Source organism: Phodopus roborovskii, unplaced genomic scaffold (assembly GCF_943737965.1).
Source record: "Phodopus roborovskii unplaced genomic scaffold, PHOROB, whole genome shotgun sequence".
Classification (NCBI taxonomy): Eukaryota; Metazoa; Chordata; class Mammalia; order Rodentia; family Cricetidae; genus Phodopus; species Phodopus roborovskii.
This window is the reverse complement of record NW_026126540.1, coordinates 26,754,045-26,767,052: the sequence shown is the minus strand read 5'-3', so window position 1 is coordinate 26,767,052 and position 13,008 is coordinate 26,754,045.

Genomic DNA, 13,008 nt, shown 5'->3' with positions numbered 1-13,008 from the left:
CATTATACTAGTTCAAGAAGTGACAGGACTTTTTAGACACCTCCCATCACCTCTGCTTCTGTAGCTGATGCTCAAACTCAGGAATTTTCACATGCATGGCATGTTTTTAGCATTGAGCTACACCCAACCCCTAACTCCCACACTGCAAAATGCTTTCTGTAAGTGCAAAGGCAAAAGTTCTCAGCTAATAAAGGAATAGGGGCTGGAGATCACACTTGCTGCTTTTGCATAGGACTCAGGTTCAGATGGCAGCACCCACAGGGCAGCTCACAACCATCTGTAACTACAGCTCCAGGGAATCAATGCCTCTGGCCTCTGCAGACACTAGTGACTCATGTACACCTGGTACAAATAATCAAAACTAATAAAAATAAATCTTTTCCTTGTTTCATTTTTTGAGACAGGGTCTCACTATGTAGCTCTGACTGTCCTGAAATTTTTAATGTAGACCATGCTGGCCTTAAACTCTACCTCCCTAGTGCTGCAATTAAAGGCATGGGAAACCACACCCAATTCATAAAAACAAATCTTTAAATATTAGCTAAAATTTAAAGTTTATGTTTTAGACTTTATTTTATGTTTTTGAGCCTTACTGAGGTTTTGCCTGCATGTACGTCTGTGTGCCACATGTATATCTGGTGCCAGCTGGAGTCAGAAGGGGGCATCATATCCCCTAGAACTGGAGGTACAGATGGTTGTGAGTTGCCATGCGGGTGCTGGGAGCTAATCCCAGGCCCTTTGTTAGGTGCTCTTAATCCTTTGAGCCCCAAATATTTAAAAAGAGAGAGGTCATAGGCTGAGGTTGTTATGATATGTGGCTCAAGGGGGACATTGGCGGATCCCATGGCGGGTGAGAGACAAATAGGCATGCAGGCAGAACTTACATGGGAAGTTTTATTGGGAGAAGGGAAGGGCATGTAGGGAAAGAAAAAAGCGAGAGAGGAGAGAGAGAAGGAGAGAAAAAGACAGAGAGGCAAGGACCTGCCTGTCTCTTCGGAGGAACAGCGGAAAAGAGCATGGGAGTGGGTGGAGCTTGACTCTTAAAGCAACCTTGTGAGTGTCCATACAGAGTAAGGGTAAGTTTGCCGTGTGTGCAGGGATGACTCACTCTACCAGGTCCCCAAGGGGCAGAGCCAAAGTGTACCTGGATCCTAACTGAGGTTAGCTAACGTCTCTGGTAAGAACGATGCCTCAATTGAGAAACTGTTACAATTGTCCTATTATGTTAGTTATTATTGCTAATCTGTGCTTAATTTTATAACTTATTTATCATAGGTACATGTCTTAGATTCTTTCCCTGTTGCTGTGATAAAATACTCTGACCAAAGTGACTTAAAGGACAGAGTGTTAACTCAACGTTCAAGGCACACAGTCTCTCACCATTGTGGGGAAAGCCATAGCAGCAGGAGCTATTTCCATTACATTCACAGTCAGAAGAGAGCAGTAAAGCACACTAGTGCTCAGCCTGACTTCTCTACTCTTAGACAACAGTGGGTGGGTCTACTCACCTTAACTAGCACAGTCAAGATACTTCTAACCTCTGTCAAGTTGACACTAATGTGTACAGAATTATTGGAGTTTCAAACTGCCAGTGATGTGGGGCACTCTAGGAAGGTTTTACACCACACACACACATGCACACATACACACACGCGCGCGCACACACACACGTGCACACACACACGCACACCTGACAAAAGGAGATACTGTACCACTTGGCATGGAAACACAACTCTAGCCACATGCTGTTAGTATACATTCAAAATGGTCCGTCTAACTCTAAGAAAGCGAAAGCAGGGAAAGGTCTCCCGTTCCCTCTCCCTTCTTTCCTTTCTTCCTGTTATTCCCTCCTCTTTCTCCTCTTCTTTTGGCTTGATTTTTGGGGGGGGGGGGGAATCAAGGTCTCACTATGTAACCCTGGCTGGTCCAGAACCCACTATGTAAACCAAGAAGTCCTTGAGCCTCCAGCACCCCTCACACCTTCGCCTCTGGAGGGCAGGGGTGTAGGAATGTGCTACCACACCTTTTTCTTCAGGTTTAAGTGGCCCTCAGGATTCTGTGAAAACAGGACACAAGAAGCAAGTCTTCCAGGGAAAACAAAACACAAAACATGTATAAAAGAGCAAAGCTGCTAGGCAGTGGTGGCGCACACCTTTAATCCCGGCACTTGGGAGGAAGAGGCAGGCAGACCACTGAGTTTGAGGCCAGCCTGGTCTACACAGAGAAATCCTGTCTGTTTTTTTTTTTTTTTTAAAGCTTTTAACTATTGACTCGGCTACAGACCAGAATGGCCTTGAATTCACAGAGATCCACCTGTCTCTGCCGCACATGTGCTGGGATTAAAGGTGCTTGCCAACTGGTGGTTTTTTGTTTTGTTTGAAAATCATGTATGCCATGATTTTAACAATTTCTGGGAACAGACATCTACATTGTTTCTTTCTCCTCTCTCCTTCCCTCTCTCCCTCCCCCTCCCTCCCCGTCTTTCTTCTACTGCCCCCAGGACAGTGATTACATCTAACTAGAATATGATGATGTTCCAAAATGCCATCTTCCCTCCAACATTCCCCATTCCTTCTCCTCCCATGTTTGAAAGATGGAAGAACTTAAACAATTAAAAGATAATCCAACCAATACCAGGTGCAATGGGCACACCTTTAATCCCAGCACTTGGGAGGCAGAGGCAGATGGATCTCAGTAAGTTCAAAGACACCATGGTCCACATACTGAGTTCCAGGACAGCCAGGGATACACAGAGAGACCTTGTCTTAAAAAATCAAAAAATAAAAAGAAATAAAAAGTGGCTGGAGAGATAACTTGGCAGTCCTGAGTTCAATTCCCAGCAACCACATGGTGACTCACAACCATCTGTAATGAGATCTGGTACCGTCTTCTGTCCTGCAAGCATACATGCAAATAGAGCACTCATATGCACAAGTAACTTAAATAAAAAAGAAAAACAAATAGATACGGTAAGGAGGGACTGAAGAAGACATCTGACATTGATGCCAGGCCTCCACACACACATGCCAGCATGCATACATGTACAACATGCACACACCCACACACAAAAGGAAAACATCTGTCTAGGCAGAGGGAAAGGAGGGGTATTCTAGCTAACAGATTGTGATGATTGAAGGTAAAGAGATGTAAAATATCTAAAGAGATAGGAAAAACAGCCAACTGTAGGCAAAGTGTTCCTGTCCATAGAATTTCCCCCTTTTTGTCTAATTAAAAAAAAGATTTAAACTTGAGCATAGTAAAATTATATACCACAAAACAGTTATCAAGAATTACAGTTACAATATCCTGTCTATTTGTATTTGGCAAAATTAGAGAAAATACTCTATTATCTATCTTATCTTGGAGAGTCTAAAATTTTATACCTAATTTGCTTTCTATCATCACTAAGGAAAACTGTAAGTTTAACTATTTAGTATTTAACTCCATCAAAGACCCCAGAGGGAAGAAATGTTATATAATGACAAGGACATCAGGCTGCCTAGACAATCACCCAAAGTTCCTCTGTGAAGTTGGGGCATCCAACTCTGGCCTACAGGCCTAGCATATCTGGCAGGGTGGTTTCTTTGCCCACATAGCTAGTTTTTGCCATAAGGAAAATAAACTCCATACGGAGGTTCTTTGACGCCCATCATCTTCTCTGAAGTAGATTGGTGCTGCCAGGAGCAGATGTGTCTCACTGTGATGGAAAGGCTTAGTTATTAAACATAATCAATGCCATACTGTGTAGGTCTTTGAAGTGTTTGGAGACAATCTATTTATATAAATATATCTGTGTATGACCTTGAAAACATACCTAACATGACTATACGTTTGACGATAATAAATGACTATAATCTGCATTTTTAATTATACATTACATTTTAAATGAGCTGCATAAACAAAAGTAGCAACATACAGTAAAACAAAATTAACTTTAAATTTGTGTCACTAAACTAAAATCCAAACCAATGTAAACTATTTAAAATTAATAATTGTTTCTTGGATTAAAATAGATTTGATAATCTACCATTTTGTCTTATCATTTATCCCTCTATGGTGATATCTTGTTTATACACTAACAAATAAAGCTTGCCTGAAGATCAGAGGACAGAGCTAGCCAATTGTTAACTATAGAGGTCTGGAAATCTGTACAGAGACAGGAAGTGATATGGCTGAATATAGGAGGGATGAGACAGGAACTCTGTCTCTTTTCAGTCTGAGGATTTCATAAAGGTAAGAGGTCTAGTGTTGGCTGCTCTGCTTCTCTGATCTTTCGGCTTTTATCCCGGGTATCTGACTCCAGGTTTTTATTATTAAGACCTATTAGAAATCCTGTTACATATTGTGGCCCAACATAAAGGTATGAATTCATGAAAAAGCTGCTTGCCTGTATCTTTGCAGCCACCAGCACAGATCAGAGTTGCACATGGGGCTCCCACTCCAATCACCACCCTGCACAGCTAGGTTTCCTTTACTTTTGTCCCTAAGCCTCTGAATAATTTTACTTTTTCCTTAAGTTTCTGGGATTTTCCTGTTGTAGCTTCTCTAAAACAGTTTGCAAAGCCAGTCATTGGTGGTATATGCTTTTAATCCCAGCACTTAGGAGGTAGAGGCAGGCGGATCTCTGTGAGTTCAAGACCAGCCTGGTCTACATGAGCTAGTTCCAGGACAAGCTCCAAAGCCTCAGAGAAACTCTGTCTGAAAAAAAAAAAAACAAACAAAATCAAAACAAAACAAAACAAAACAAAAAACATTCTCCAGCTGCCACCTGGGATCCAAACACCACAGGACTTAAGCACCCTAGACCAGCTGGCTCTGCCTTCAGGCAGCTCCCATCAAATGTGCTTCTTCTGCACAATCCCATGTCCATTTCTCAGACATCTGGCTGCCTCTCCCCTGTGGGCTAGCAGCGGCAGCTGTCCTCAGCCAGGCTGTTCACTGCCTGTGTTCTCCACTCAGACATGCTCTGACTCACAGTTCACTGCCATTGTTGTCAGATTTGATAAGACAGTTGGGGGTTCTTAAAGGGAGGAATTAGTTAGTTAAAAGAGAGAGTTTTGTCTCACAATAAAAAAGTAAAACACTAGCCAGGCAGTGGTGGTGCACACCTTTAATCCCAGCATTTGGGAGGCAGGGGCAGGTGGATTTCTGAGAGTTCAAGGTCTGCAAAGTGAGTTCCAGGACAGCCAGAAATGTTACACAGAGAACCCCTGTCTGGAAAAACAACAGCAAAATAACCCTAGATAGAGAAACCAAGTTTTGAAAAACAAAACAAACAAACAAATAAGGGAAACTATTAAAATGGAGGGATTAGGTCTCTGTTTGACAATGTGATGGGCAGTTTGAAAGTGGAACAATTAAATGAGAGGATAATTTAGATGAGACTTATGTAATATCAATTATAAATCATCAATTTTATCATTTTTCTTTTATCACTAAAAAATTTGGTTAATATGAGTGCTAAGATACAAGTCTTCAGAAAAAAAAAACTTAATAATACAGATCATAGAGATATTCAGAACCCAGACAGAGGAATGTAATAAAAAAACCAATTTCAACATTGCATTATAAGGTTATAGAGTAACAGCCTAAGGTTTTCAAACAACCAACTTTAATTTATCCAGTCACTTTACAGGAACAACTGCCAAATGATAGATATCCCAAGGCTATGAAAAAGTTAAATGGACTTCTGTGGAAATGTTAGATTTAAGGAGATTCAAGGAAGTGTTTCCCTAGAATATGGCATGCATTCGCCTTTTGTGAAGCAGAAATTAAACTCCTGGTCAACTAGTAATAGAATTATCCCTAGAAACTGGAAAGACTTGGTTACAGCAGCCTTGGAGCCTGGTCCTCAATCACAATGGAAGACTTGGTAGAAAGACAAGCTAAGACCATTGAAAAGAAGTAGGGCAAGAGGTATGGATATCTCCCAAGACAAACTGCTTGGAGAGAGAGATTATTCTGTTGTACAGGGCAATCTCTATATGATGACCATACCCTTGATTTGTCCCAAACAGCAGCATTGAATGCTTGGGACAGAACTGGAGAAGTAGGAAAGAAAATTGAGTCATTTACTAAAAATATACAGGACCTAAAGGAAATCTCCACTGGTTTCTTAAAAGACTGACCATCAGTAAATAGAATGATATCAAATTCAGAAGCTAGACAAATAATAAATGAATCTCTAGCTTTTGAAAATGTTAATTCATACTGCAAAGGAGTAATTAGGCCATTAAAGGCAAGATCAACGCCCTTGGAGGAATGGATCTGAGATACAGTCAGTATCGAATGTCATGACCGTGACAATGCATGGATAGGAGAAGTGCTTTCTAGATGTTTGGAGAAAAACCGAAATGTCAAGTGAGTTTGTTTGTTTTTCAAGATAAGGCATTTTTGGGTTTTTTGTTTGTTTGTTTGTTTTGTTTTGTTTTTTTGTAGCTTTGGAGCCTGTCCTGGAACTCACTCTGTAGACCAGGCTGGACTCAAACTCACAGAGATCTGCCTGCCTCTGCCTCCTGAATGCTGGGATTAAAGGTGTGCACCACCACTGCCTAGCAAAATGCCAATGATTTAAATAGTCTCAAACAAGGTCACTTAAAAAGATATTGCAGATAAGACATTTCCAGAAATAATGTTTTTTTCTAAACAAAAGTCAAACAGAGCACCTTTCCCTTCTGGATTATGCAGAAGGTGTGGCAAAGGCAGGCATTGGACAAATGAATGTAGATCAACAAGAAGCAGTCAAGGTAATCCTTTGTCACAGGCCTCTATGCCAAATTCGGTTCAGTCATTTCCTATAACTGTGAAGGCAATCCCTTTACAAAGCAATTAAAGCACCTAATACCTATTGTAAGAAACCATAATGCTCTTTGTGATACAGAAGCTATAGAAGAGAGAACAAAACATTCAGGAGAAACCATAAAGCAAATATATTGACAAACTTCTATAAAGTGAACAAAGACCAAAATTAAAAATATGAATAAATTACCATTGAAGGCCTTGTAGACACAGGTATAGATGTCATGATAATTGCACCAGAATCTTGGCATCCAAATTGGCCTCTTCAGCAGATAAATGTTCAGCTTTTAGGGAGTGGAACTTTATCTCAGGTAAAACAGAATGCAAGGTGGGTTGAATGTATAAGGGACAGAAGGACAGAAAGGAAAATTAAAGCCATATGTGGCTAACATAGCAATGAAGAGGGACATGATTTGATACAGCAATGGAATACTCAGATTAACATTCCTCCAACCTCAGAGACAAACCATAAATTAATGCATTTTTCTGAGGAAAAATGTTAGAAGTTATTATAAAGAACAGCCACCAGCCATTCAGGTTGTACAAGAAGAAGTCACAACAGTTGCTAATTTTTCAAAAGCACCAATAGCCATACTTTGAAAATGGTTGACAGACAAACCTGTATGGGTTAAGCAATGGCCTTTAACAACAGAGAGATTGCAGGCCTTACAACAGGAGCAGCTAAATGCTCAGCATATTGAAGAATCAGCAAGTTCTTGGAATTGTCTTGTATTTGTTAGTAAAAAGATATCTGGAAAATGGAAAATAGTAACACATCTAAGAACTATTAATGTGATTCAGCCAATGAGCTCACTATAATCTGGATTATTTTCTTTTGCCTTCTTTATTATATAAAAGATGGCCTCTTATATTTATTGATTTAAAAGATTATTTTTTCACTATACTATTATAAGAAAAAGAGAAAATTTGCCTTCGCGGTGCCTACTTACAATAACTCTCAACCTGCTAAGAGATATCAATACAAGATTCTCCCACAAGGAATGTTAAATAGCCCTATCCTGTGACAATATTTTGTAAGTCAGCATTAAAAATAATAAGTAACTAATTTCTAATCTAAAGTTTACCATTATATGGATATTTTATAGGTGACTCAAATGTAGATACTTTAGAAAGAATGCTTGAAGAAGTAAAGAAAGTGTTACCTTGTTGGGGATTACAAATTGCTCCTCAAAAATATGAAGAGAAGATTCTATTAATTATTTAGGAAATAAAATAGGTCTATAGAAAAGTAGACCCTGAAAGGTACAAATTACAAGATATCGATTGCTGGCTCTAAATGGCTTTCAAAGTTTGCTAGGAGACGTTTCCTATCAAAAGCCCATTGTTTGAATGGGAAAAAAATGAACTGTCATTTGTTCAGAATCTTAGATGGTGACAAGGACTTACATAGTTGAAGAGCATAATCAGCTGAAGCTGAGAGAGAAGTGGCTTTGGTGGAAAAGAAATTACAGGATGCACATGTGGATCATCTGGATCCAGAGCTTGACTGCATTCTGGTTATTTTACCCTCTCTCCTACAGGAATATTAATATAGAGGGAAGATATTATCTTAGAATGGAACTATTTACCACATAAATGGTTAAAAATTAAAAACGTATGTGGAAAAGGTGTCTGAGTTGATTCTAAAAGGAAAATTGAGACTTCATCAATTAGCAGGAAAAGACCCTACAGAAGCTGTAGTACCTTTTACTAATGATGGGCAGAGAGTGAACATTTACAAAGAATTCACAGTAATGTTTTGGGAGAGATTAACAACAAATATCCTAAAAGCAAGGGAATTCAATTTATAAAGGGAACTAACTGGATCTTGCCTAGCATTTTACAGGGAACACCAATATCTAGAGCCCCTACATCCTATACAGGTGCAAATAAATCAGAAAAGGTAGGTCACAAATCAGAAAATTCAGGTAAAGTTGCTTAAAGTCCTTATGATTATGTCCAAAATTCAGAATTATACACTATTCTCATGGTGTTAATGGATTTTAAGGAACCTCTTAACCTACTTACTGATTTCTAATACTGAAAGAGGTTTTTTGCATATTGAAAGTACTGAATTTATACCAAAAGACACAGAATTGATTTTATTATTTATTCAGTTACAAAAAATAATTAGGGATTGGAGAGGTGGCTCAGTGGTTAAGAGCACTGGCTGTTCTTCCAGAACTGGCTTTGATTCTCAGCAACCACATGGCAGTTCACAACTAAAACACCCATAAACATAAAAAAAATAGCAATTAAAAAAGAAAAAATGATCAGGAGTAGGAATAATTCTATATATGTAAAACACACATCAGATCCCATATGAGTTTGTCAGGCCCGTTAGCACAAGGTAATGATGAAATTGAGCAACTATTGATAGGAAATGTGTGGGAGGCCTCAGAATTTTAATAAAAACATCATGTCAATAGCAAAAGTTTGAAAAAAAAAAAAAGGAAGATTTTTCTATCACTTGGCAACAAGCCAAGAAAATCATAAGGAAATGTCCTACTTGTTCTTTGTAGAACCAAACTCCACTACCAGCAGGAAGTAGCCCAATGAGTACTCAAAGGAATTAAAGCTGTCAGATGGAGATGTTTCATTTTGTAGAGTTTAGAAAATTAAAATATGTACAACATGGGGCTGGAGAGATGGCTCAGTCATTAAGAGCAGTGGCTGCTCTTCCAGAGGTTCTGAGTTCAATTCCCAGCACCCACATGGCAGCTCACAACTGTAACTCCAGTTCCAAAGGATCTGGCACCCTCACACAGACATACATGCAGGCAAACATCAATACACATAAGCTAAATAAATAAGTGATTAAAAAATATGTACATCACACCACTGATACCTACCTATTCAGGATTTCAATGGGCAACTGCTTTGAGTTTTGAAAAGGGTGATTCTATAATCTCACATTTGCTAGAAGTTATGGCCATTATGGGAATGCTTGTACAAATTAAGACTGACAATGCTCCAACATATGTCTCTAGTAAATGAAACACTTTTTTGCTTATTACAATACAAAGCATATTACAAGTATACTACACAATCCCATAGGGCAGGTAGTTATAGAAAGATTAAATCAAACTCTAAAGGATGGGCGAAATATACAGAAAGAGGTAATAAAGACAGGCAGATATAGATTTCACAATGCTTTATTAACTCTGAATTTTCTGAATGCTAATAAGAAAGGAACAATATCTGTGTAGAAACATTGGATAATAGAAAACTACAGCATTAAATCAGTCTGTATATTTTAAAGATGTGCTGACCTCAGAATGGAAACCAGGATATGTTATGGAGAGGAAGGTGTTTTGCTTTTGTTTCCACAAGAGAAGAAAAACTATGGATACCATAAAAATTGATAAAGATTAGATTTGAACAAGAGACACTCCTTGAAACATATGACATTTAAAATGTTTAAATTTTCTGCAGTAAATCATGACTGTGATTCTCCAAAAGGATTATGGGGCCCCACAACGATGATTCCACTGGATCTATGGTAAAACCACTAAACTGAAAAACATCACCTAAAGATTGGCTTTGGACTACAAAGTGCTCAGGACTATTTCAAGTGGCTAGCTAATATGGTCCAGCCTCATAAACTACTCTTGCCAGAATTTGAGACAAGCCCTGTACTTTCCCATTATACAGAGACTGAACAACAAATGATACAGCTACCTCTCCCAGGACTTGATAATTAACCCCAATTTTTCTTTTCAGGGTACCCTAAAGATGCTATTGTCCCTGGACATCAGGAAGTAAATTTAAGAATATGATTCCCACATTCCCAAGAGGTGGGGTGGGTGGTTTTTGGTTGTCCAATGGGTTATGGATATTTATTATTGTTTAGAGGGGTTGGTTACAAGTTGTTATTGGTAATGGTTAGGAAATAGTTGAACAAAGGAGATTCGATTCAGAGTACTTGTTTTGAAAAAAAAGTGGAGATATAGATATGACAGGATATAAGGGTATGTTATTGAATCTACTTAGAAAAGAAAAAAGGGGCATAAAGAAATAGTATAAAAAGTAGATTATTAAATCTACTTTCAAACCAAGAAAAAGCAGCTACTAGTTTTAAAATTTTTACATTGGCTTGGATCTTTTGTATTGACACAAAGATGAGATTTGCTAGAACATACTGTACATGCATGCATTTCTAATCTTGTTCAAGGTATGGTACCTATATAACGCAATAAGGTAATGCAAAGTTTCAGCCCTTGAAAGTTATTATTACCAGACAGGTAAATAAAAAAAAATAAAGTAAAATAAAAAAAAAGAGTTATTATTACCAACTATTTAGGATAATAAGGAAATTCAGGTTAATAATTTGTCACCCATTTTAATTGAACTTATAGTCATATTAGCTACATTTTTTTAAAGTCAAACAGAAATTTATTTTTAGATAGACAGGCTGTCTTCAAACACTTCAGAGATCTGCAGAATATGGCATTTAAGATGTTTTAATAACATAGGTTCTTTTTTCTTTTTCCTTCCTCCTCCCCAGGTTCTTTTACTTTTCTATCTTTTTGTTGTTGTTTTTGTGTTTTGATACATGATTTCTCTTTAGCTTTGGAACAAGGCTGGCCTCAAACTCACAAAGATCTGCCTATCTCTGCCTCCCAAGTTCTTGGATTAAAGGCGGGCAGCACCACTGCCCAGCTTTCTTTCTTTCTTTCTTTCTTTTTTAAATTGACAATGAGAGATGTTTGCTCTTAGCAGCACCAATATACTTCAGAAAAAATGATGAGCATAGAAGAAACTCCTCATTGAGTTTACTTTCTTGTGGCTAAAGCTAGCCACTGGGCAAGGAAGTGCTCTTCCCTCCATTGCTGACAGTATGCTATCCAAACTGGACAAGTAGGACAGAAAATAATAGACTGCTGAACTTTTTCAAGACAAGCCTTCAAAATGTACTGCTTCACAGAAAAGTTAGTCATATATTCTAGGCCTGTAGGCAGAAGATGGATGCCCAACATTGCAGAGGAAACCAGGGAGCCAGCTATTTCTTTCATTGCTCACATTTTTTTGGAAGCTGCTTGCTTGCACTTACTGCTTACTCGGGTAATAATATTATTTCCTTCTTGGGTCTCTGATGGAGTTGAAGACTTTATAGTAATGGTTATGTATTCCTTGTTACCAGATTTAGAAAAGAAATTCGCTAAAGAAATATAAAGTTAGTCAGGTGATGGTGGTACATGCCTTTAGTTCCAGCACTCAGGAGGCAGAGGTAGGTGGATCTTTGTGAGTTCAAGACCAGCATGGTCTACAAGAGCTAGTTCCAGGATAGCCTCTAAAGACACAGAGAAAACCTGCCTCAAAAAACAAAAAAACAAAAGAAAAAGAAAGGAAGAAATGTAAAGTGTACAAGGTTGTCAGACATAAAAAAGATAGTTTTAGCGGGCAGTGGTGGTAGACACCTTTAATCCCAGCACCCAGGAGGCAGAGGCAGGTGGATCACAGTGAATTTGAGGCCAGCATGGTCTACAAAGTGAGTTCCAGGACAGCCAGGACTATTATACAAAGAAACCCTGTCTCTCAACCTTCCCCTCTCCACCCAAAAACAGGTATTTTTGGTAATGCAAGTTAAAATTGAAAGTGAATTAGGTACAACTTTTGGACTCACCAAGATAGAATACATATAGAGTATCTATTTTCTCTGAATTTGTCAGTTGTTAATGGACTAGACATTGCTGATGTATTTATTGCCTGTATATATAATATATAGTGGCTGTGCATATTGTATATAGTTTTCTTATATTAGTTATAAACACTTTTATTTTTAGACAAAAAGGGGGAAATGTGGTGATATCTTGTTTATATTCTAACAAAGCTTGCCTAAACATCAGAGGGCAGACCTAGTCACTAGCTAATGTAATGAGAGATATTCACTTTGTTCGCATCTGTGGCACTGACCACGCCCATTGAGGGTGGAGACAGGGGCAGAAATGACCTGGGGGAACTAGATCTGAGGAGGAGCCTGGAGCGCTCTCTTGCTGGCAGGATGCAGACAGGAGAGCATCTGGAGGCATCCTTGGAACCAGGAACCTGCTGGTGTTCATCGATGTTGTAAGTTATTTCTCCCTGAATAAACATCTATGCCACCTATTGGTTTCTCCTGATCCTTATTAAATCACAATAAGCTAACCACAGACAGACAGGAAGTGAAATGACTGGGTGGAGAGAGGAATATAGGCAGGATGAGACAGT